Below are 6,446 nucleotides of genomic sequence, written 5' to 3' on the forward strand. Positions count from 1 at the left end.
TATAAAGAAATATGCAATTTCCCAGCCCAGCAGGCAAATATTCATTTATGTGGACTGGATATATAATTTCCCTCAAATGTCAAACATTCATGTTAAATCACGTGGCAACGGTATTTCATTACCTTCGGTCTATTTGCATACACACCAGAATTTACATCGACATAGGGGTTGGTGTAAGAAATACAACGTCCACACGTTTTCGCGTAGGCTCTCGATTGTTAACCTTCGCAAGAATACGGAAAGCTTTCAAAAATTTTGAACTTTGCGCCTTCTATGTGGGTATAGGAAAGTTTCTACTGCCGTAAATTCCTACCTGGGAAAGCCTTCATTATTATTCATGAGAACGATTACATAACTACATAAAATAATATAAATGATCGTGGAAGAAGCAGCAAACTTTTCCGCTTCTTCTTATTACGGCCTCACTTTAACTATTCAGATGAAAATACTACTCTGGTCTGCAAAATATTCTTTCGATATATATGTGCACGAAATTGTAGTCTTCTATTAAAATATTCTTCATTGCATGAATCTCGACGAGAGTTTCATAACATATCGGAATAGATGGTTAGTCGATAAAGAATTTTGCATCGATTATCGACCGTTTGAATGTAAATGCTATCTTAAAAGTAAAATACCCTCAGGATACACTTATTGATGTAAAACATATAATTATTGTTAAATAGTTATAAATAACGTGATGTTTTAAACGATATAATTATATGAGAAATAATTTAAAAAAAATTATTTTAATTCTATGGAAACAATTAAATCGAAACCAAGTTTAAATAAAGTAAAATTTTAAGGCTTTTGCAGCTTTCAAAGTCACGCATAAATGATTTCAATAATTAGCTCCCCTGCCCTTAAAAAATATTTTCCATTTATTGCCTATAGTGTCTGCCATTATTTTTAAATGGGAAATAAATTATAACTGAGAAGTGTTATAAGATTCAAACAATCAGCAAAAATTTTTTTACAAAACTGGGCGATCGTCTACTTATAGTATAATGCTTGTGTGATGATTTATGTTCAGATCTGTGAGTTATTGAATTTGTTTACAAAATAGTTATTTTCAATTACTTAAGTCTGTCAGTTTTTTTGATTTGATTGATATTGAGAATGTGATTGTAAGTGCCAATTATCCGTTCAAAACGTTCAAAGATTAAATGAAGCCTACTAAAATGACAATGAGAAGGAAGATAAACAAATTCTCGATATTATATTTATATATCCCAGTTCCCCCACCATCGAAGGAGAAGGGGATGGACAAGTTTTGATACTTTTTGTTTTCAAATACACTTTAAAGAAACGCATTATCCGTGGCTTCTGATTCGATTTAGCCATATCCATAGGGCTTTTGTTTTTCGGAAGCATATCTACAAAAGAAATCCAGTCGAAGCCCGGCTCGGCTTTCTATGCATGTTCTAAGAGCTAAGAGAAAAAGTAGGAAAGAAACTACTTTCTTCTTCTTACCTTAACCACTTTCCCAAATCTACTACATGTTTGCAACGTCCAGCAGGAAGCTTCAAAGTCCCCAAAAAATATATATATTCTTGATCAGCATATTAAATTCTGAATTGATCTAAGCATGTTTATCCGCCTGTGGCAATTATTCTCCTGGGCTGCGAAAGCTGTCGAATTAAAATTTGGCAAAACATTGGAAGAACTTGCACGCAGCTTAGTACCGAAAATGGGTCAAATCGATCGAAGAACACGCCCACAGTATGACGTAAACTGAGAACAACTGTGTTTTTCAAAAGGAATATAAAATTGGCTTTTTGCTCATTACTCATGAACTACAGCAGATAAATGTACAGAAGCTATAATGGATATTCTGTGGGCGATGCTGTAATACCTGAACAAAAGTGGGAAAAATTAACCATGCCTACCCAACATTATAGTGTATCAAAATTCAATTTTTCTTGTCCGTCTGCTCGTCTGTCCACTTGTCCAACTGTGTCGTATCTACAGTGCACATTCTCTCGTACGCAGAGGTAAGAAGATATCGCTTCAAAAAAGGGATTAAAAATGGCCCAAAAAGGTCAAACAACGCCCACTCGTCTACACAACCAAAACTAAGAACATCTTTCCTTTTCGTGCCTTTGCTCGTTGCTCGGAAACTACAGCACATACAACATATACATTTTCCCAAAATTATTCTACAAAAAGAGAAAGAACCAGTCAGCCCCGCCCAATATTACGGAACATCCAAATTTGCACTATTACGTTTAGTCAACCTTTTATAGGATGGACATGAAAGTTTCGGTCGCAACCGAATATAATTTTCTTACTTGTTATTGTTCTATCTGCTGTGGTTTATAAGTGAGGAGCAAAAATTACATTTTCGCAAACAGAGATGCTACACAATTGCAAAAATGGACAGATGGACTGACATCTGGACATCTTTATCTACATTCTAATTTTGAAACTAGCCAAGGATTTATATACTCTTTGGAGGTTTTCAAGATTGCCTTTACGCGCTATTAGGATATTGGAAATCAAAAACTATATTTTGATATACGGCAATATTAGGTAGTCGCGGTCGATTTTTATCATTTTGCACAGGTACTACAGAATCGCCTACAGAATAGAAAATAAATTTTGTACACTTGTTTACTGTAGTTTGTGAGTAGTGAGCAAAAATCCAATTTTTTAATCCGTTTGAAAAGCAGAGAGGTTATCTCGTATTGTGGTCCCGTCCGTCGACCGACTTGGCCCAATTTCAATAACGACCTGCGTGCAAGAACTTCCAACTTTCGTGTCAAATTTGAAGCCGATTGATGCATATTTGTGACCGGGCGGAATTTACCATGGAAGGTACACAAACACACAGACGGGCACGTTTAAATCGGTTTCGAATTTGATGCTAATCAAAAATATATATACTTCTCCCTGACGTCTCTGCAACTTGTGTGGGAAGATGAATATAATTCCCATGGTTCGGTAAAGGGTTTCAAAAGATTTGTCTACGCCATGTCTTCAAATATGTTGTTAACAAAAACATCGTTCTATGCATTGAAACACGTCCATGATTTTCTGTACTTTTTCTGGCGGATGGCTAAACGTGATAAATATAAATTTAATCTCACACTTTTCTTGTTTCTTCTTGTGTTTAATATAAAAATTTTGCAACTTAAACGACTTAAAATTTTATGCTGAGTTAAAATAAATGCCACTACGTGGACATGATTCTCTTTTATAGAGTAGTGCAATGAAGGTAAAAATAAATTCAGACCTTTAAAAGTTTTACTCGGTGCTCATCATTTTTTCTTTTTTTTTTGTCTACCAAACCAAACCATCACCAAAAGAAAGAAGAGAATACGACCTCATAGTGGATTTAGCCAGCTTCAATATTTAGCTTTCTTCGTCTGTAGAAATCGGTTGCAAATCGTTGGAATGTCGTAATTTTATTATATGGCGCACGGTTAAAAACATCTATTGCTGGGTACAGTGGACCGTAGCCACTGTTTAAATTAGTTTTTCGCGTGATTTCAGCTTCAATGCAAATATCAGAAGTTATTTTTAATAAATCCAGCTTCAGATTAAAGATCCGCTCTTGTTTGGCTTTCACTTGTAAGCCGCTCAGATGGACAATTGTGAGCGAAGCATTTTTCGATGTCGCATCATTCAAAAGTGATATCGCGGCATTTACTCTAGTTTGTCTTGCAGTTCTCACCAGTCGAATTATTGCATTTAATAATAAAACAGTACAGGTGTTGCATATTAATCAACTTTTTTTTTTTTTAATCTTGTTTTACGCTGTAGTGACTTTTTGCGCGCTATTTTTCATTTACGGTCATTAAAATTCCCATAATTAGCACACAACTGAATGTCTAATGAAACAGTTCAAAACGGTGTATGAACACGTGTGCCCCAATAAGACGCTTGGGGGCATTGTAAGCGTTGATAAGGGTTCTAATTGATCAATTACGCCCACCTTTGTTATGCCTGAACAAAACATTACGTTCCAACTGTTTCGAACAAGTTGCTGAACCAGCTAAAGAAAATTTACAAACGACTAAAGGTTATTCCGTTGGATAAGAAAAGAATTTTGTCGCTTAAAGAAACAAGTAAAAACATTGTAGTGGGCTAGGGCTTATCACTAAATATCCTACGCTACTCTACAGTTATTCACATATGGACTTTCAAAATAAAGCTTTATAAGCGCTCGGAAAAGTAATGCGATTGGAATCATTTTCAATAGCATTCGTCTTTGGGCCAAAACACATGAGTGTAACAAATATCATCAAAGTACGTTGGGCACAAAAAAACAATAAGATCAGATGGACAAACTGGCTCAAATCGATTCAGAAAATAAATCGTTGGGTGTAGTGAGAGAGATGAGTCAATCTTAGCTCCTTCTGGCTGTTGCGCACGTCCGCATAAATTGAATACAAATGCACAAAGCACAAAGGCTATAAAAAGCGAAAACACTTTTCGTCCAAGCAATTAATTTAATGTTTTTTTTAATGTTTGTGGCATAAACGCTGATTAAATTAACTTGAATAATACAATTAATTAAAAAAACGTTTTATCCAGAAGCTAGGCCTGAAAAGTTGACATGAATTTCGTTTACTGTTCTCAAAAGGTATGTTCACGATACTTCCATAGGATGTAGCCTGCTTTAGGTCAAAGTCAAAAGAAGTCAAATGCTAGTCTGCCGACCTTCCCCACACGGCTGTCGACACTTGTTAGATGCCCCCGAAAACTATTTCAAAAAGAAAAACTTTAAAATTTTTAGATTTGAATCGAGTTATTTGGTAATAACTTCAAACATTCCTACAATTTCACTCACCAGCCTAGTTGTTTATTTGAAACTTAACCGCAGTATTCGTTAAATGATATTTGAATCGTTAATTTTTTAAATAAATGTTGTAAGCATTTGGTTATTTTTAGGACGTAATTAATCTCCTGCATGCGCCACGTGGACGCGATTTACAGCAAACATTATATTTCTTGAGTTAATCTGTGTTCGAGACTAGATTACCAGCTTGCCATGGTACGGACTATTCTATTTTTGGGTTGTTGGCTGGCTTTAGGCGACATTTAGCCACTTTTGCATCTGAAATATTCATGCATCGTCTACTGCCATCCAACTTTCTCTCACGTGGATTTTAAATGTACAAGGAGAAGTATTGACCCAGCGAGGCCCTCATTCGTACTATTACATTGAATGAGCCGGCGTTGTAAGCCCACTCTTTGGCGGGTTCGGGTCATTTTCAACTTCTGTAGGAAGTTGGTCGGCGATATCTTCATCTTTGCAAACAGGAGAGTGGTCACCACAGACACTACACAGTTGGGCCGATGAACATACTTAAGTGCATACCGAATTTGAAGCCGGCCGAGAACTTGTACACTTTATGGGGCCTTTGAAATTTTTTTCTGTGCGTTATAAAGGTATCGGCGGAAAAAATTTTTATACCCTGTAATAGTGGACAGACGTCGTCAATCTTTTCAATTTTTGTACAGGTGCTACAGCATCGCCCATAGAACACACGTTTAATTTTTGTAGTTTATCCGTTGTAGTTTATGCGTAATGAATAAAAGCCAATTTTCTATTCCTTTTGAAAGTCACATGTATTGTCATTTTATGTAGACGTGACCTTTAAGCGATTTGGGGCATTTTCAAAAGCAAGCTGCGAACAAAAACTTACCAAATTTGAAGTCGATAAGTTTTGGATGAGGGGATTATTTGAGACAGACGTTACACACACGGACAGCCGCACATGCTTAAGTCGATTCAGAATTTGATGCTGATAAATCACAAAAGCTGTCATATATTAATAATTTGGTTATGCAACCTAATTTTCCACTTTTTTAAATGATATAAATGGATTAAATAAATGTGCGAAATATATGAAAGAGTTGAAATGTTTTTATCTGTTCCGTAACAGTACCGTACAATCTCATTTTTCAACGACAATTACGAGTGAATTTTAGATCAACATTGGTTTTTGGACTATAGTAGAGCCAGTCATTAATAAATCAGGCCCATTTTCAAACTTGACCTGTGCTCATCAGCCAAGAGCAAAACGACAATCTTTCAAATTTTGCTCTTATGAGATTTTCGGCGAGCGCTATATGAAAGAGTGCAGAAAACAACCAATCACAACAATAATGAAAAAATATGAAAGCAACTTCATGGCGCCTGTAATGAATGCCGGGATTACGAATATTGATTAGACCGGAAAGATAAATATTATAAACGACACCACCTCTTTGGCTTATTCTGTTTAAAAATATGTTTCTTTGTTTATTTTAGCTCACCTGCATTGCAAAAAACATTTGCAATTATCGTAGTACTCAGATATTATTCATTGGAATAAAACACTTTTGCTTACCATGCAAGCTTTTCTAGTTTATTTTATCATTGAAATTTCATGAAACGATCAAAAGAATGTTATGGATAAGTACACAGTCAGATCGCATTTATTAAACATAAAAAG

Source organism: Glossina fuscipes, unplaced genomic scaffold (genome assembly GCF_014805625.2).
Source record: "Glossina fuscipes isolate IAEA_lab_2018 unplaced genomic scaffold, Yale_Gfus_2 113, whole genome shotgun sequence".
In the NCBI taxonomy this organism is placed as follows: Eukaryota; Metazoa; Arthropoda; class Insecta; order Diptera; family Glossinidae; genus Glossina; species Glossina fuscipes.